The sequence below is a fragment of the Heloderma suspectum genome, chromosome 1, assembly GCF_057233095.1.
Source record: "Heloderma suspectum isolate Gila_16-S chromosome 1, 16-S_ref, whole genome shotgun sequence".
Taxonomy (NCBI): domain Eukaryota; kingdom Metazoa; phylum Chordata; class Lepidosauria; order Squamata; family Helodermatidae; genus Heloderma; species Heloderma suspectum.
Genome location: NC_139458.1, coordinates 56,371,883 through 56,392,852, shown reverse-complemented (window position 1 = coordinate 56,392,852; position 20,970 = coordinate 56,371,883). Strand labels below are relative to the sequence as shown.

Here is a 20,970-nt window from a genome sequence, read left to right as displayed (position 1 = left end):
GTATAAATTTATTTATTTATTTAGGCTCACTGATCTCTCATTCAGGATCTATTTAAAAATTTATTTTTTTTTTATTTGCCTTCATGGGGCCTGTGCAACAGAATCTTAGTCTGGATGATTATTTTATCATTTTAATGCTAATCCTTTTCCTGGTGAGAAGGTCAGGGCCATGTACATTTATTTCTAGGCTCCTGCCTTTTTGCTTATATTGTTAGTTTCTGTAGTGTGCGAATTGGGGGACAAATAATACCCAAATACACAAGTTGGCAAGCAGCCCCCCAAAAGTATCAAAATTTACCAGTCACAGTTAATTTCAACTTGATTAAAAATGCTGAATTATTCACTGGTATACTCCTAATCCCTGTTAGATCCACTTTGAATGGGGAGAACAGCACTGGATGTGACTTTTTCAATGAGGATGAAAACAAAATGGATTCAAATTAAAAATAAATTATTTTAAGAAAAAATAAATGTTGATAAAGTTACCCCGGAATGCTGACAGTAATTGGTCAATAAATGGGCCTTCAATGCATTCATTTAGACTTCCCTGTTATTGTAGTTTACTGTTTACCGTGATTTTTTTGTTAATGCTGTAAGAATTTAACAGCGGAATCCTATGCACATCTATTCAGAAGTAAGATGCATTGAGTTCAATGGGACTTACTCTCAGGAGTGTGTGAAACACAGCAGCCTCAGTTAGCTTTCAAACCCTCCATGAATGATGAAAGTCCATAAGTGGTATATTTCAGTCTCTGATTTTGAATTTTGGCATCTTGCCACACATTTGCTTTGGAGTTAGTTCTATTGTTCTCAATGGGATAACTTCAGGGACAAACTTCTGATTAATCTGTGCCTGGGGGTATGCTCACAGTACATTTAAGTATAACAAACAAACAAAGTGAAGCATGTGAGGGTACTTTGATATGAAGATCCTGCTACTGAAATCAGTTATCAGTAGGGATGGACAAAAGTCCCTTACCTGGTCCCGCAGCTTGCTTCGCAGTGGGGGGTAGGCGCTCCCCGAAATTCTGGGCGGGGTGGGAGGCGCCCCATCTCTCCCCGCCGAAATTCTGGGGGGGGGAGGCGCTCCGTCCCTCCGGCCGCGAATCATATCTCCTGCCGGGACGCAAATGGCAGCGGCCGTTGCCCTTATTTTCGCCGTAGTCTACGTAAATGTTTATGTAGACGACACATGCCCAAATAAGGAACGCAATGGCGGCGCCCGTGGGCGCCGCCATTTGTGTACGCGCTGTTTTTTCCCCCAAAGTCAGCCGTGATGGGCTACGTAAACATTTACGTAGCCTATCACGGTGTTTTTTGAAAATCTAGCCGTGATAGGCTACATAAATCTTTACGTAGCCTATCACGTTTGTTGTTGTTGTTGTTTTTTTACTTGGAAATGGCGGCGGCGGCGGCAGCCAGTCGGAAGACTGGCCGCCGAACCGCCGCCGGGAGCCGCCGCCGCCAGGGACATTCGACAAAGGTAAGTCCCATCCCGGGGGGGGGCGGGGGGTGGACCGTTTCTCCACCAATTTCGGGGGGCCAAATGCATTGGCATTTGGCCTCCCGGAGATTCGTGGAGAAATTCTCCAACATCCCTAGTTATCAATATGAATACATGGTTCCTTGTGCACGGACCTTTGGTGCATATTACAGCAGGACATTTTAGCATCTAGCTAGGTTTACCTCAAGTAAACAGATACTCAAATAGAATGTGCCAGAACGGGTTAACATACATTATCCATTTTATATTTGTTTTTGTTTTTTTCTTTACATTTTAACACAGTCACATTTGTCTGTGACATTTTTCAGAGAATATGTCCAAACAGGGATTGTGTACAGTTGTCTATATTTGTGTGTTTATGTATTTATGGATAGATAGATAGATAGATAGATAGATAGATAGATAGATTTAGAATATAGCTGCAGTGTGATATATTTCTCATATTCATTTTAATGTATTTCTCAATACACATATGTATTTCTATATATATTTCACAGTAAAATGTCATTCATGAGAAAGGTAAATTGAGGGGTATGTAGAATATTCATTTTCTTTATCTATACGGCATTTGTATCATCACAGGAGCTCTAATCCATATTCAGGTCTCCATGTTTGGTGTGCAGTAATATGTAAATTGCCTAGCCAGCTGCATTAAGCAGTGTTTGTTTATTCTATTTCTTTTGGCACTGCATGCACCTGAACCTTTGCCAAAAAAAAAAAAAATGTGGCTGCTTCAGGGAACACTGTTCTGGAGAAGGAAGTTTTGAAAGGAAACGTGCATATTACAAATGAAACTGTGTTGTGTGAAAACAACGTAATCAAACCAAACTTTCTGTTCCTTGAAATATTTATTTACAATATAAAAATGATGTGTTTGTTATAATATAATGATGACACTGAATCTCTTCTGTTTGCACTGACCCATTAAGAGATGCAGCACCAAAAGCCTGCTACATTTGGCAGTTGGCTATTTGCTATAATGAGTAAAAGATGAACATGGGAAATTTAAGGGAAATCATTTCAGCATGGCATAATTCATTTCTCTTAATGCGTGGCATTTGAATGCATTTGGATCTGGACAGCTGTGGAGTTTAAGTGTTAAAAAAAATGGCATTAATGATGCATGGAGTTCTCTGCTTATGCTGGCAGTCCTCCTTTCAGACTTCCAGTCTGACACTTCCTCTTTTATCCATCCAGCTAATTTCCCCTCTTTTGTGAGGAGTAACTGTTTTCACACTACTGCTTACCCAGCAAGCCTCCTCATTGTTTCATGCTTAATTATCTTCTCGAGCTTCACCTTCTCAAGTGAAGAGAAAAAGACTTGGGCCTCCCCACAGCTCTAATGAAAGCTCAGTTTTATAGATGCACTGTGTGAATAAATGCAGTGTCTGATCTAGCAACATAATAAATGAGTTCCTAAAGTTTATGGAGTCATCGCCTATGCAGTTGGTTTACCCAGGAGAGTAGAAAGATCCTGGATTTTTGTGGTTCAGCCCCCAAAAAATCATTTTTGGCAAAGAGGGGCAAATTTTAATTCAGCATTGAACTGGAATCCATGAACGTATCCCCAGATTGGACAAAAGCACTTCACATTTAGCACACTTCCCCTGTTCAATTAGACAGTGGAAAATTAGATCAGTGCCATCAATATAAAAAATTGTATCCCAGCTGCCAGTGGTTTCCAGTTCCTAAGTTGCTGCATACCAGCCTTCTCCAATCTGGTGTCCTCCAGATGTGTTGGACTACAACTTCCACAATTTCCAGCTAGCATCTGGGGATGATGGGACTTGTAGTCTCACATATCTGGACCGTGTCAGGCTTGAGAAGGCTGCTGAAAACCTGTTGCAGCCCATTGCCCTTTCATCTATAACGGTGTTTTACTGTAATTATAGTATTTGGGGTACATCACCACTGCTATTATTAAAAGTACTATGCAGTTTTGGAGACCATTTCTATAACCAAAATCACTTGTATGCAAGTGGTGGTATGTACGCAAGCACAAGCTCACAATACTCATTGATTTTCTTCCAACAATAGTGTCAGCTCCAGACCCCTGTGTTTTGCAGTTCCACACTTAGAGTACCTGCACACTTAAGAGCAATTGCAAAATGGAAGGCAGGGTTGTTGTTTTTTACCTGCAGGCAGTTTCTGCTAACACAACTGGCTGAAACAAACAAGAAGCTGTACAGAGATACAAACATGGCTCTGCCGTCAGCCTATTATCTAATTAAGATAATGTGGAAAAAGAAAGAAGAGAAGAACTATGATAGTAGCTTAAACAGTGGATACTAGCCCTCTTTACATAAGCAGGCTTCTTTGTATATATTACTTGCTGGATCAGGAACCACAGGCGTAAATCGGATGTGCATTCAAATGCACATCAGAATGCACTTATAGGTGCAGACCAAGATTGTGATGGCAGTGTGCCTTGAAAGAAAGGGTATAAATCTGAATAAATAAATAAAGTGAGGATACAGGCTACATTGCTTTGAATAAGATGAACATTCAAACCTATATCCCCTTTTACATTCTGGCACAACTAGTCATGCATAAATACATTTTTAAGAGCTGGATTAGGCACTGGTGTTGATTTTATCATGAAGGCCAGATTCTAGTAGCAAAGATCTTGATTTCTGCACTGAGACCAAAATATTTTACACGTGCTTAAGTTTACAAAGTTTTCAATATACCAAGTTTGCCTCATAGCCCCTCTGTAGTATAAATGTTCAGTCTTGTTACCGGCATTAAAAGGCACAAAGCTTTGAAGTGATTTTTCTAGTGACACAAGAGTGTTTGTTAAAGCTAGAGGAAAATAACAGGCCATGGTAAATGGTCCACATTTGTTTAACAGTGCAATCCTAAACTTGTCTACTTAGTTCAATGGAGATTAGTCCCAGATAAATGGGTATAGAATTGCTGTGTTAGAAATATTTTATAAGTGTGTTTTATTTGTATAATTAAGGTTATAATTCTATAGGTGTTCGTCTAATATCCCCAGATTTCATGGTGGTTCTGTAGGAAATATTTCCTAGTCAGAGAGACTGTGAACATCAGAAATGAAATCTTTTGTCATACGTTGCTTGAGCTTTATCAAAACTTGCAGAATAATCCCATGGGGGCAAGGGAGGGAGAATCCATGGCAGAGGAACCACCATTTCCTAAGCCCTGTATGGCTCACGCTGACAAGGGCAGAAGGGCTGGAGCTCTTTTTCCCTTCCCCCCCCCCTCTACTTTTTTTGGCACTGGTCTTTCTTTTTTAAAATTTCCCTCTCATTGCTTTCAATGGGAGGAAAAAACTGTGCCAGCTCCAGGTCAGGGGCATGTCCAGTGGATCCAAACCTCCCTCAACATGCCCCTTTTCATCTTCTACTAAGGGCAGAGCAAAAATAACAGCAGACCTCTTCTCCATTGCAACAAGGAGGACTCCTGGAGTGGGCCTCTTTCTCTGCCTGTGGAGAGGGAGGTATCACATGCAGTTGTCCCTAAATGGCCTCCGTGGGAGCTTAGGATTGCTTCTTTAATTTGAAAAATAGCACATCATTTCTATCTTCTAAAAAAACCCTCTCTTGCATCTGCCACATTCATTAGAAGTCTTCCATCCTGAGTGTTCTTGAAACTGTCACCTTGGCTTCCAGTGTTTAATGAAATCCCAACTATATCACCATTTTGGTAGAAGCCAAAATGGTTGACTAAACAGTATTAAACCTATCTCTGTTTGGTCATTCATTTTACACACACACACACACACACACACATGCATACACACAAATATAGATACCTACACACACAAACACAATTGAGATGAAGGGGAAGATACCTTGCTTTATTTTTTGTTAGCATGAATAACTGTTGTAATTTTCCTGAAGGAGAAAAAAATGTATATTGTACTCAAAGTAATGTTGGGATCAAAATGACATTCAGGTCTGTACACATAAACACACACACACACACACACACACACACCTGTCATGTAACCCCTTGACAGATGAAAAGCAAACCATAGAGCAGCAAAAGCAACTTCCAATAAAATGTGCTGTGTTGCCAGATGTTATCAACACAAATAAATCCCCTCTACCTATACAGTTTGACATGTATGCCAGTGATTGTCACTTAAATTGGTTTAAAATGTGATAGAACAGAAAGTAACCACTGTTTTCTGTAATATTTCTTTTTTGGAGTTGGAGTGTTAACAGTGCTTGAGATATAGAATCATAGAATAGTAGGGCTGGAAGAGGCCTACAAGGCCATCGAGTCCAACCCCCTGCTCAATGCAGGAATCCAAGTCAGAGCATCCCTGACAAATGGCTGTCCAGCCTCGTCTTGAAAGTACTTGCTTAAATAGTACTTGCTTAAATAGATATGCCCAATCCAACTGGTAGAAATTGTAAAATTTTCTTTAAATTGTCCTTTATAAGCGACTAACATTTTAAACAGTACATCCCGCTTGTTCCCTTAGGAAATGTTTATGAAAGTTCCTTCCTTTCAATTTGACAACTGCAGGGAGCTTTTGAAGTATGAACTAGGATCCAAAGAAGATGAGGTGGGGGGGCTGGGTGCACACAACATGCTAACCCACCATGGGTTATCATGTTGTCTGAATGCAGCACGTTTTCTGCAGGGTGGCTTGTTAACCATGCAATGTGGTTATTTTTCTAAAACAAGTCACCTTGAGAACCCATGGCTTGTTGTTGGATTGTTCAGGGTGTTTTAACAAGCCACACTGCATGGTTAATGAGCAGCCTCACGGAAAATGTGCTGTATTCAGACAACACGATAACCTACCCTGTGGAAAAAGCGCTGCATTCAGACAACATGGTAACCCGCCCTGAGGAAAACATGCAGCATTCAGACTTCATGATAACCCACCCTGCAGAAAACACCCTGTGTTCGGACAACACAATAACCCATGGTTCAACAGCAACCCACACTGGGTGGGTTAGCATGTTGTGTGAATCCAGCCAGATAGACAGACAGACAGATAGATTCTATCACCCTGCCACAGAATTCTGGTGGATGGACACAGCTGAATGCAACCTATACACAATACTGAGCTAGATGGACCAATAGTCTGTCTCAGTATATGAGGTCAATGTTCTTCCTCATGCAAGGTTGGGGCCATATTTTGGATTCCTGCATTGAGCAGGGGGTTGGACTCGATGGCATTGTAGGCCCCTTCGAACCTTACTATTCTATGATTCTATGAAGAGCCCAGATGGCTAATTATTTTCAGTACAGAAAATTATTCCAAAAAAAAAAGGTTGGAGAAAATATATCTTGCCCTATTTCACACCATTAAAATAGTAGCCACCTATCAGGAATTATTGAGCAGCAGATTTCCTGCATCAGCAGTGGGTTGGACTATATGACTTTAGAGGTCCCTTCCAATTCTATAATTCCATTACTGCTCTCTAATATTCCACTGCATTTTCTGTCTACAAATCCTACAAAAGGCAGTAGATGTGCATGTAAGTGTGAAAAACCTAATCTAGATGCTGAATTAGAGGTGTAGGTACTGTATACATTAAATTAAAAATGTAACATGGGTATATATATACTTGCGCGCGCACACACACACACACATATAACATTGCTAATTAGCTTGTGCTTTAACTTTAATTACAGTAAGTATATGACTCTAATTACCCTTTCCTCTAGAGAGCCATGGTAAAGTGTAGTATTTATACATATTTCTGGACCCAAAAATGTTGCAGTGTGAATATCCTGTTCCAGTTACTGCTTATTAATAGTGAGATGTAGGTGTTGCATGAAGACAACAGTTCTCTGTTTGGCTATAACACAAGGAGCTCCACTGAGAACATAAACATGAGGGAAGCAAGGGTGAAATGGGCACTGGAAACGTGACCACTTCCCTCAGGAGAAGTAGCTGGCATGCTCGCACTTTTCAGAAAAGACAAAATCATTTTTGTTTCTCGTTGTGGCACATACAGACTAGAAGGTGGGGGATGGCTTCTTTCTTTCACCTTTTGTTTCCAGAGCTGATCATCCAGTTGTACAGAGCAACCGACAGCTAGTGAAAGGTAAAGAAAAGGTCGTTCTTATCATTGCCACCAATGCTAGGACAAGAAAACATTCAAAACGCAAAATAACCACAACAGTAAACGCAGCAATGGAAGGAGAGAAACAGCCAGAATAAAATAATTCATCCATCAAAAGCTCAGGAAAATAAAACTGTCTCCAACTGGCGCTGAAAATCTAGAAAGGTTTTCTGAAAGAGAGCCAGTGTGGTGTAGTGGTTAGAGTGTTGGACTAGGACTGAGGAGACCCGGGTTCTAGTCCCCACTTGGCTGTGAAGCTCACTGGGTGACTTCGGCCAGTCACTGACTCTCAGCATAGCCTACCTTACAGGGTTGTTGTGAGGATAAAATGGAGAGGAGGAGGATCACGTATGCTGCCTTGGGCTGTTCACAGGGAAGGCGGGATATAACTGTAACAAATGAGTAATCAAATCAGAGTACTGTCTGTCTTATCTCTGAAATTGGCAACACACAGAGCAGGATCTCTGATGCAGATCTTAAACAACAGATGGGTTCAAATGGGAGCAGGTGATCTTTCAGATGCAATTTCCAAATATAAGGTGCTTCCAGGCAGGACAGTCCTAGTGCTAAACTACTAGAAAGCATTGTGGAGCTATTCCATCTTTTTGTTCTTAACGGATTTTCTGTGGTAAGAAAAAGATGGGTAAAATGGTGGGAAAACACAGGAGGATTATGAGGGGAAGACAATGATGTCTGGTCCATCCCACCACACCCATAAAACTCTGTGACTGAGGCAGGGTAATGGCGCCATAAAAACCTTGTCTGGAAGCACCCAAGGTCTGATGTAGTATAGTCCAGGAAATATTTCACCCTCTGTTACTTCTACATAGTTGGATTGGAATGATCTCAGTGATCAGTGATCTCAGATACAAGACATAATTTATGGTATTTATGCTACATATCTGGATAGGATCCAAAGTGCCAAGCGTGTCTTCGGCGTATATGTGAGCTATTTTTTCTTTTCCTTTTTTGAATATTGCAATATTTGAAACTGAGGATTTTAGAATATGTTGTTGTATTTTTATTTATTATTATTATTATTATTATTATTTTGGTTTTGATATGTTTTCGGTTTGTTTTGTTTTGTTAAAATTCACAATAAAAAATTGAAAAAAATATATATGCGAGCTTTTAAGTTCTCTTCTTCCAGCAGCAGCCCCCATGTCCCAAAAAGCATCCCAAAGATCAAGGGACTCTTCTAGAATAGCATCCCATAGGGTACAAGGGGCTGCTGCTGGAAGTAGGGATGGCGCAGGCATCCCGTTGGGACTCAAAGCTGTTCCCTTGCCAAGCTGCCACTTTGTGTAAAAACGGCGGTTCAGCCTTTTTTGTAAATAACCATTTATGCAAATGGTGCCCATAATATGCCCAGTTATGCAACATTACAGACATAAATGGACAATTTATGCCTATAATGTTGTGTAAACGGCTGCTTTACACCTGCTGTTTGTGTAAATGGTTATTTACTAAAACAGCCACAAGCCACCATTTTTACACAAAATGGTGGCTTGATGAGGGAGCACGTGGCCACGCACCACTCGCTGGGTGCCCGCAGACCACCCAGGAGCTCGCTGTGTGTGGCAAGCAGGGTCAGGTGGTTGGCAGGGGTCCGTAGAATGGCATTCATGGAGAGAAATGGTTCACCCATCCCTAGCTGGAAGCGAAAATAGACAACTCCAGTGCATGCATGGAAGTACTTTGTGCACAAACGCAAGCTTCTCTGGATCTAGGCCAAGTTCAAGACTTGGGCTGTGTGAATCACACATTTACTAGCTTTCCCCACTTTTCATATTATTGCTACTTTAGCTAAAGCTAATCCATATGATGAACTGTACTCTGCTTCCAATTGTGTTAAACGCATCTTGAATCAGCGGTGAGAATTTTCATGGAAATCAGTCACAACACTGATGTCATTTGTAATTGCAGACATGCATCAGGACAGGGCACTGAGACAGAGTCCAGGGCCTCAGTAGGGATGTACGTATTGCATAAAATCCATTCTGTCTGTGTTTCATGGATAGTTAGGCGCCATTCATTCCATCATCCACCAACGGAATCGGATTTTTTGTTTTTGAAATTTCACAACATCACATTTATGCAAATGTGCATTTGCGCAAATTCTCATGCACAAAAATGCACAAATCCCCAAATGCACATTTTCACGCTTTAGCCTATGGGGGAAACGCGCATTTTTGGCCAGTTTTTTAAAATTTTGCATATTTTTCTACGACGAAATTTGGGAAAGTTAAAAAAAACGGTCCGCAAGTGTGCAGAATCCACTGGATGGGGGGAAGCCAGCCTATTGCAGAATCAGTCAGTTGAATTCCTGAAAATCCAAATTTATTTGGTTCCATTGCAGATTTCTCCAACATCCATAGGCCCCAGTCAGCAGAATCAGCAGGCGGGCTCCCAAACACAGCTTATAAGGTAGCCACTTATACATTACCCCCAAACAAGTCAAAACTGGGTACAAATTTTCATAAAAGTTGCAGATGCTAATTTATATGTATAAATGCAAATTTAGAAACAATTGCTATAATTTAAATAGAAACACAATACATCTCACCAGAGTGAGGAACAGTGTGACCACTGCTGAGTCTGTTGTCCAGGTGTTAATTATGGATGGACAATTTCTAGGCCCCTGCTCTCCCTTCTTATGGTGCTTTATCTTTAAAGCAGACTTGGACCAGGAACCTCTTCAAACAGAGGACTCCTTCAGACAGAGAACTCTCCTGTGACAGCCCTTCAAACAGAGAACTGGCTGTAAGATAGGACACACGGGCACCCTAATCTACCTCAATTTGAAGGATGTTAAGTCATACACATTAACATCTAAAGAGGACCACCCCTATCCCCCATAAGACCATTAACGCCAGAGTCTAAAATTACCGAACTGCAGGGCGAGGTACTTGCTTCCAATTTCCTGGAGTTACAATTCGAGAAGGCAGAAGTTAGAAGGGCTAATGGAAACAGAATTAGGCCTAAGGATAAACCTGGTTGAGTTAAAAGTTAAACACATGCAACAGTGAACGTGCCTGCAAGGTCAACATTTTGTCGAGGGGCCGATCTACACTTATGGGTTTTTTCGCTTCCAAAGAGGTTTCACCGCCCATCTTTCACATTACACAGTACCCGCCTTGAATTGGAACCGGAATTTCCCGCTTCCGTGCTCCCGCTTTCAATACCCAGATATCCTGGTATTTCCACTTAATGTTCTCTGATTTTCCGCCTTCGCTACCGTATCTGGTCGTACTCCCCTCCCCTGCCTGTCCATATACAGCAGTGTTTGTATTTCCCTCCTGTCCAATCACAGCTCTCAACGGCCCCATGTCATCTTCCGGCTACTGGTCGCATAGCTTCCTCAGCACTCAGTGTTGCCTCAGAAACCAGCAAATGGCTGGATGTGCATGCACTTGTCTGATCTTGGAAGCTAAGCAGGGTTGGCCCCGGTCAGGAGTTGGATGGGTGACCGCCTGGGAATCAGGTTTCCTACACTGAGCAGGGGGTTATTCTATCTCTTCAAATGAGCCAACGTTTTACCCCCTCCTATCCCCTGCTTTGGATTTTTTTAAAAAAATTAAGGCGTTATCTTTGAAGAATCGTTGCTTCTCCGTGATTTTTTTTTTCTAATTCAGGCATGATCTTCAAAGATTTGAAAATTCGAAGATTTGAAGCTTCAAATCTTAGAATCTTCGAAGATCATGCCTGAATTAGAGAGAGAAAATCGCAGAGAAGCCCCGATTCTTCGAAGATAACACCTTAATTTTAAAAAAAATCCGAAGTGAGGGATAGGAGGGGGTAAAACTAGTCTCATTTGAAGGGATAGAACAACTCCCTGCTCAATGCAGGAAGCCTGATTCCCAGGCGGTCGCCCATCCAACTACTGACCGGGGCCGACCCTGCTTAGCTTTTGAGATCAGATAAGCGCACGCACATCCAGCCCTTTGTTTGTTGCTGAGGAAACATTGAGTGCTGAGGAAGCTATGAGATCAGTAGCCAGAAGACGACATGGGGCCGTCAAGAGCTGTGAGCGTGGTGGGCATGGAATCAGCAGAACAGAAAGAGTTTCTGATCTTCCAATGAGAGCCTCCATCTTTAAGAGCAGGAAAACAGCACAGCGCTCGAGTGTGAACCGAGCTCACGCATTCGATGAAGCACTGCAACAGGGAAAATGGGTGAGTGTGGATAATCACGTTTTAATGCGAGAGCGTTTAACCCAACAGGACACCGCATTCATTGCGATGGCAGGCGCAATGTAAATTGGCCCATGGTTTACAACACTGCACCGGGAGAGCAGCCAATATGCCACATCCTAAGTTGTTATGTGCTGATGCAGCAAGCCTAAGGATCAATGTAATTTCATTGCACTGAAAAAAAGATGGCAGCAGAAAAGATATGGCTGTATTAATCAGTCTAAACTTCAGGTATCATGCCTGTGCCCATTTAGAAAGTGATCCATGAAGATGCTTGGCATGACATGCAAAAGTGATGTTACCTGCCAGTCTTGCATTGCCCCCTCGAGCCAGCATGAGGGCAAACTTGCTATATGATGCTGTGAGGCACCATACAGCACTTCTAGCTATGCACCATATCAGCTGCCTCCTCTAGAGCCACTACCACAGTGTCAGGCTTAGTAGTTTGCTTGATTCTGTGAAAGCAGAGGAAGACCACCATGGGTCACCATTACAAATAGGGTACGGCAAGGTTTTCTTACTGAGGCCTGGGTATTTTCCTTCCACGCGATGCTCCCTGTATGCATTAAATAACAAAAAGGACAAAAAGTAAGCTTTGCAATAAGTGAGCCCACACTTAAGATAAATGAGCTGAGGTTACATCATTGTGTGAGCTTTACTGTTAAATCTACATGATGTGCAGAGTAAATGAAGCAGGCAAAAGCTGATTTACAGTAGCAATGTTATCTTCCCAACCAGAAAGGAACCCACATTTTGTGTTAAAGGAACAGGAGTTGGATCTTGCTAGTTTAGAAAATCTATGAAATCTGTAGCCAATGGAATGCACTTTGGAATAGGGGAGAAGTTTCAGGGACGTCTCTTTAGAGCTTAAATATGGCAGTTTTACATATTTACATAGGAGGACTGAAACCTTATGGCCCTTTATATATAACACGTTCCATAGTTTTTCTTATTTAAACAATTGAATGATAGAACCTCAGCATTAGAATGCAAAGTGTCTGATTAAAATGTCAAGTAAGGAAGGTAGATAGGAGTCATTTCCCATCCCTGCTACACCATTGCACCTCGTCCTTTGAAACTAGTGCTGTGCCGAAAATTTATCCCACTTTTTTTTAACCATTCTCATTCCTTTTGATAGTAGGGATGTCAGAGAAATCTGCTATGGATTCAAATGAGGCCGGATGCTTTGGAATCCGGCCTCAGGAATCTGCAGTGGATCAGGACAACTTACCTCTGCTCCAGGAGGACTGGAGGCGGAATAGCACTCAGCTGCTTCTTGCCAGCCAGAGCTGTTCGCCTTCTCCCTGTCCCTGCCGATTGCCATGTCTTAAAAAAAAAAAAGGCGATCGGCAGGATGTGCCCATAGACTTATACGCAAAATAGAGTGGTGAATCTTGCATATAAGCCTATGGACAGATAGACTTATACGCAAGATTCATGACTCTATTTGCGTATAAGTCTATGGGCACATCCTCCTGATTGCTTTTTTTTTTTTTAAAGACATGGCAATTGGCAGGGACAGGGAGGAGGCGAATGGCTCTGGCTGGCAGGAGGGAAGGTAAGCGCCCCCAAGCCAGTTCCCACCCAGAATCTGAGTGGAGTGGAACCGCTCTGGAGGATTCCGGGGGGGGAGGAATGGATCACCTCTCCCCCCCACAGATTCCGCACCGGAACAGATGGTGGGGAATCTGTACACCCCTATTTGATAGAAAAGAAATTGCTTTCGAAAAGAAATTCAATGATGAAGAAATTTCAGAGAAATTTTCATGGGTTAGGGTTGGGTTTCTCAGGCTTACCTTACTTAGGAGGTTGCTGAGGAGGGAGTTCAAATGTCCTATTTTTCACCATACAATCATCTCTCTGGCAGCTTGTAGCCACCTCAGCTTCCTTCACTTCAATTAAAGCCCAGTGGAGGGCGTCATGAGGTAATTCCTCCCATAGGGCCTTTTCAGATCAGGAGATGCAGGCAGCATGGGGGGTGGCAGCAATTGGATAAGCTCAAAAATGCCACCCAAAAGAATTATAAAATGCCCTGAAAATGAGGCAGAACAATGGAATCTTTCATGGGGGAAGAAAACTTTCAGGAAACCGGAGCACAGATTTTGGCTCCGCATTAACTCTGCCTCTTCCCTTCAGCTAGATACCACACTGCCCCCCACACACACACACCTGCATTGTGGTGGATGAAAACTCGGGGCCAGACCGCCAAGACAGTTGATGCTGTTGCAGTACAAAAAAACCATATCCCCTTATGAAAAGAGAAAGAAGCTGTGGTACAAGCCCTGCCAATGGGGAGCCCTACCTGGGAGAAACTGCTGAGAATTTCTCCTTCCCCTGGAGAAATTCAGTGAAATTGTCTCCCAAATTTCTCTGCTCAAAATGATTTTGAGAGATCATTTGTGCACAGTGTTGGAGAATTCCACCATGGACCCCAATGATATTTGCGTAGCCTATCGCATGAAGAAGCAGGGACACAAATGGTGTCCACTATGCCATTTGCGGCCGAAAAGGTCTTAGTTTGAGCTAAATGCAGCCATTTACAGCTGCATTTACCTTAATCTAAGACCGTTACGGCCGCAAATGGTGTACGGGATGCCATTTGTGTCCAGAGACAGTCCCCCTCAGCCATCAATACAGCAATGGCAGCTGTATTGCTGGCGCTCCGGAGCCGGCCAGCAGCTCCGCAGAATTGCTGTGGAGCGGAGCCAGCTGGGTAGGATTCTGGGGGAGGGACGGATCATCTCCCCCCCCCCCCGTGGTAACCCCCCCCCCGGACCTGTAGGTAAGTCTTTTGTACTCCCTAGTGCACAGTTCTATTTGAAATTATCCAACTTCTTTTCTTCCATAGTCTAGTGAACTTCTAAAATAAAAGGAAAGGAATTTATGAAATTAGCTTTAAATGTTATATATGTATAACTAACAATTTTAGAAAGGCAACAAGAGTTTTTCTTTAAAGTCCTGCTTCATTATTCAAAGTTTCCCAGAGCAATTTCAGCATAGGCAATATATGAAATTAATGTACTATTTGATTAGACTGATGGATTGTTTTTACAGCTAAAGTCTTTCACATTAATTAGTCATGCTAACCAGTCATTAATACTGCTTTTATCAGCAAGCAAACAAATAGCAATTCAAATAAAAATTCAGCACGGTTGGTCATACTCCAAATACACCTATACAGCAGAGCATATTATGGATTTGGTGTTTTGTGCTGGGAACTTGATGTGGCTCCATGGTCATGGACACTACCTGCCTAGTAGAATTTGGGCTTATCAGAATCACTACTCACTGCTGAAGTTGAGATTTATTAAAATGCTTGCCTCAGGAGAGTGATGGCTCCAGGTGGTTTCCTGATGGGTTTGCAAGATTTTCCTGCTGTCATGGATAACAGTCCTGCCCCTGAAATGGGGACATTGCTGAGGGAGTTGACACAACCTTTCCTGAGTGTCCTTTCGTGGTGGCCTGGTCAGCTCACTGATTTTATAGGGAGCTTTGGGTGATGAATTGCCAGGGATGACAACTAGACCAACAGTGGAGAAAGACAAGTACAACTTAACTCTGGCCAGAGTCTATTGCAGGGCCCAGCCCATGGTGGTAATTGCTGCAAAGAAATCCTACATTTCACAGCCACTGATACAAGCAGAGTATCAGTCATCTGGCGGAGCTGTTCCATCTTCTAGACAGAAAAGGCGTAGACTTTTAAGAATAAAATCTTCTAAAATCTTCTAAAATATTTTAATGTTTTATTTTTCATTTGGCCTCTCATAAACTTGTATGTTCAGTATAGATGATCTCTTAAATAATGGGGGAGGGGGGTCTCTTTTACTAATGCTGAATAGATTACGTTCAGCCTGTTCTGGAGGAGGTTACATTCCCCCTAAAGAAGCAGGTTTATCGTTTGGGGGTGCTCTTATACCCAGAACTATCACTTGAGGCACTGGTGGATTCAGTGGCATGGAGCACCTTTTATCAGCTTAGGATGATATACCAACTATGCCCTTACTGGCCAAAGATAGCCTAGCTACACTTATCTATGCTCTGATAACTTCTTGTCTGGATTATTAAAATGCATTATTCATGGGGCTGCCTTTCAAAACGGTCCAGAAACGTCAGCTGATCCAAAACAGGACAATGAGATTATTAACAGGGACTGGCCATTGAGATCACATTACACCAGTACTTTTCAAGCTGCACTGGCTGATAATCTGTGTCCAGACCTGACTCAAAGTGCTGGTATTAACATCGAAAGCCCTTAACAGCTTGGGGCCAGGTTATCTGAAGGATTGCCTCCTTGCATATGGACCCCGCCAGGCCCAAAGATCATCTTCAGGGATCCTTTTCTGGGAGCCCCTGCCAAAGGAACTGAGCCAGGTGGCTACCTTTCCTGCAGTGGCACCCTGGTTGTGGAATGAGCTCCCTAAAGAGGTTTGCCAGGCACCTACATTGTACTCCTTTTGGTGCTACATGAAGACCTTTTCATTTTCCCAGCATTTTAGCACTCTAGTCTTTTAGCTCTGCTGTAGGGGTGGCACAGGCAACCCGCTCGGTCCGGGATTCTGACAGACTGCCCATGTACGTGCCCTCCAAGCCGCTCCTGCCAAGCCCCCACTCGACTCCCTCCCATGCTCACCAAGATGCCTGCAACTCTTACCCTGGCCCCTTCCACCTCTGACATGATTGCCGTGTTTTTTTCAAATCATGGCGACCACGATACTATGCACATAGACTTATATGCAAAATGGCACCATGAATCTTGCATATATGGGCGATTCACGGCACCATTTTGCATATAAGTCTATGTGCAGATTATTTTATACGCAAGTTTCATGGTGCCATTATGCGTATAAGTCTATGTGCACAATATTGAAATTGGCATGTTTTTTCAAAACGTGGCAATTGTGGCGGAGATGGATGGGGCCCAGATAAATGCGGGCTGCTTGGTGAGCAGGCATGGGGCTCGAGCACAGGTCCAGCATGCATGAGCAGGGGCAGGGGCTAGGCAGGTGCCTGGAGAACTTGAACAGCGGGGGGATGCCCATCCATTCCTACTCTGCGGTTTAAAATCTGTGTTTAAAATCTCTGCTAGGTTTGATTCTTTTATACTGTAATTTTAAGCTTTGATATTGTTTTATGCTGTCCTTTGTGGTTTTAATTTTTGTGAACCGCCCAGAGAGATTTGGCTATTGGGTGGTATAGAAATAAATATTTCCCTATATGACCCTCTGTCCATTTTCCAGCCTGGAATTTGACCTCAGTTTGGTCAAGGAGTAATATATATGTGAATGACATTTTTGTGGTCAACGACGATCTTACATGATCTAATACCAGATGACATTACTGAAGTATATCATTGAATGCTAAAAGCTGTCTGGATAATTCCAGTGGGGCTGTATGAGCCTAGCTGTTTGGGGTCAGTTTAGCTAGGGATGTACGGAACAGTTACCTGTTGTTCCGGGGGTGGGGGTGGGTGGGGGGTGATCCGTCCCCCCCCCGGAATCCTAGCCCCCCGGTTCCGCTCTGTGGCAATTCCATGTTTGCAGCCGTAAACAACTTAGATTAAGCTAAATGCAGCCGTAAATGGCTGCATCTAGCTTAATCTAAAACCTTTACGGCCGTAAATGGCGTACTGGATGCCATTTGCATCCAGAGTGGAGTCAGCATCAGCCAGCAATACGGCAATGGCGGCCGCATTGCTGATGCTCCAGAACCGGCAGCGGGCAGGATCCAGCCAGCGAAGACTTCGATGGGAAGCGGAGATAAGTACTCCGTTCGTCCACGGACTCCGGAGGCCGGATTCTTTTGAATCCAGCCTCACTGGGGTCTGTGGAGGAATTCTCTGCCATCCCTAAGTTTAGCATATGCAGAGAAGAATGCTGTTTCCTTCCCATATACAACCAAGCTGAAATGTTTACCCAACCTTGCGTTGGATAAACAGGGGCATACTGGGGATACTGTTGGTGCACTGGCCAGCCCTCTGTTTAAGAGACTGAGGGCACAATCCTATGCATGTTTAGACAGAAAGAAGTCTATAACTCCCAGCATGCCTCAGCCACCATGCCCCCACCACCATGGCTGGCTTGGACATTCTGGGAGTTGTAGGACTTTTTTTCTGGCTAAACATGCATAGAATTGCACCCTTCCTGGCTAAACTGACAGAGGGGGGTCATAGATGAGACAAGAGAACTTCCACAACATCCACATTGAGACTTCCTCACTGAGCAGCCACGGTATGCTCAGAATATCATGTCTGCTAGGAGAACCATGGTAATATCATGGGCATCCACAGAAATTTTTCTGGGGGAGAGCAAGCAAAGCTGCTGTGCACAGCAGTTTGTGGTTGCAGTTTCGATTGGTCACTAAAACACACCTGCGCACTTTCCTTCTGTGTGCACGTTGTTGCTTTAGCATCACATTCTATGACATTTAGAAGCCTACACAGAGTAGTAGAAGATTCTGGGAACTGAACAGCACTAATGCAGAAGAGCAGCATGAACTCCATCAAAACTTTATTTGGAGTGAGGGATTAAAAACACACACCTAGGAAAAAGAGGCAGGGGGGAATAAATGCACAAATACAGCTGTCTTAACAATATTTTCTCAGATATTTTATGGCATCACTGCCCTTATAATATTGACAACTTCACATGACTTGCCTGGAATGATTTACTTCATCATGGAGACACTGGTGAACACTAGAGCAGTCTCCCCCAATCTGGTTCCCTCCAGATGTCTTGGACTATAACTCCCAGCATTCTTGACCACTGGCCATGCTGGTTGGGGCTGATGGATGTTGACATCCAAAACATCTGAAGATTGCCAGTTTGGGGAAGGTGGCTGTACAGAGTAGCAGCCGAGTCTGCGGGGAGAGTCTTTAGGAGTGGAAGGAGAAAAGGATATGCTTGATCAGGTTTTAGGGTTCTCTGGGAGTCTGGACTACTAACTTTCCTTTTCACATTGTTATCAGCCACTTTTTTACAATAGCTAATGGTACAGCAGTACAACTTTTGCAGTACAACTTTGCCTTCCATGATTCCTTTCACTTCTGTAATGGCCCTTAGATTCAGCTTGCAGGCCACTCCTAGGCTTTGCTCTGCAGGCAACATCCAATAAATTCAGGCACCTTTGCAACAGCATTATTTATTGCTACAATACATGAGAAAACACTAACTTCTTAAAAGCTGCACACCACACTGTCTCAGCTCCAAGACCTGCACTAAGAGAGAGATAGGGAGAGACTCCACTTGAGCTTCCTGCAAGAGCTAAAAATGGCAGGTTCTCAAAGCACACAAATAACAACACCCCCCCCCCCCAGCCCTTAATAAATTGCACTGCTGCTACAATCAACTTCACAGACCCATCTGCATTTCCCTAAAATGCCAACATACCAAGAGGCTGGATAACAACACTGGACTATACTGCAGGGTTCTCTCACTACTCTAATTCCCCTCCTCCCTCGCAAAATGAGAATAACAGCACTGGGATACTTTGCAGGATTGGTGTAACCCACGCTTACTCAATCACCACTCTGTGTCCTGCAATATGGGTATAATAATGATTAACTTTATCTGCACACATTGTCAGAGTATTATTTTTTAATGTTTCTAAACTCAGATTTTTTAACAAGACCTGAGTTAGAAAGGTCATGAACTCCTGTCTTTACTGCAACTTTTGTTTTTTGGTAGATATATTACTACTGCCCGGACTCAGCTATGCTAAACTCCTGGATTTCAAAATTGTTTTTTATGAGGCTGCAATTACTCCCTAACAGGGAATGCCCCAAATGGCTTAACACAGCCAGAAGGGTTAACACACCCAGATAATGGGTATGTTAACCATTGCTATGACTTCATTCATTGCCTAAAAACACTTGAGTAAACTATGGTCCTGATGAAAATTGGAGCCCCCTCCCCACATGCCTGACTTTTTTTTTAAACGGACTTATTTCCAAGTAACAGATTTCATTTGGCCCTAAAAGGGGACAACTTAGGAATATTCTGTCTTGGAGATGTATGGGTCCAGTCACTTTCCAGATCTCTATAAAACATTTGTCTGTTGATGTTAGTGACCTACTCTGCGGATGGCTTGGTTGGACTTTGGATCGAAAGCTGGTTTTGTTTTCTACATAGATAATCTTAAGCAACCTCAACCCCTTCTTCATTCTACTGAGGAGTTTTGTCAGGGTGGAAACTGAGCCCAGAGAGCCTCAGAGCAGTTCGGATTCTGAGGAGGAACAGCAATCTGTGGGAGAGGGGCCAGCTCATCCCTCATAGGCTCAGCACCTGGCAGAGATTCCTCCTGCCAGCATTCCTAAGATAGATAGTGACCTTGCCAGTGAGGGAGTGCGGGAGGGGGCTTCTTAGATGCTTGATGCAGATGCAAAGAGCGACGAGCGATGGAGGGCGTGGCAAGGAGGCGTAGCGCGCGTTTGGCATGCAAGCAACGGCCGCCTCCCATGGACCCAAGGGAAAGAGGGAGGATCTCTCCCTAGCCCATAAGTTCTGGCTCTTCAACTGACTCTCTTTCAAACAGGGATCAACTGCCTACTTGAAGCTTAGGCCACTCTGCTCTTCCTCGCTTTAGTCGCTGGTGATTAGCATCTGAAAGAGTCATGAAGTTGTAAAAGGATTAAAGCTTTGAAAAGAAGTCCTTTCGTCCGTGTCTTGAGTTGGCTATTGGAATCTACTGAGAGAGGCCGCCAAGGCACTCCTTACAAGTTTGTGGTTTCAACACTGTTGGGGAAGACTTGTAAAGAGGGACAGTTGGACCCTTGAGATATACCACAAATTGTCACATCACCAGATCCAATAGCAGTAATCTCAACCTTAAGTTTGGGAGCCATAGTTAATTGGATGAGACTGAATAGGCTGAAGATGTGTCTGGACAAGATGGCATGGTGGGTGGTGGCCTCTGAGTTCTGGAGAACGAAGGAACTCCAGTTCTTAATGGGGTTCATCCCTTCCTTGGGTAAGCAGATACAGAGTTTAGAGATTTTGCTGAACACCACGCTACAGCTGGATTCCTAGGATAGCAGCCCCAAATCACCCAATGGGCTTCATAACTGAACAAGAATTTGAACCTGGTTTCCTGTGTCCAAGCTCAGTATTCTATCCTTTGTCCCACATTGTTATTTAGGCCACAATCCTATGCATGCTTAGACGGAAAAATGTTCTACAACTCCCAGTATTCCCAGACCAGCTATACTGTTTCTGTCTAAACA

At 43.2% G+C, this 20,970-nt stretch overlaps 1 protein-coding gene across 1 annotated transcript in view; it reads left to right on the top strand.

The window, feature by feature from the left end:
* The window catches only part of AKAP6 (A-kinase anchoring protein 6), a 332,898-nt gene that overhangs the window by 298,432 nt on the left and 13,496 nt on the right, over window positions 1-20,970 (top strand). The window lies entirely within an intron of this gene.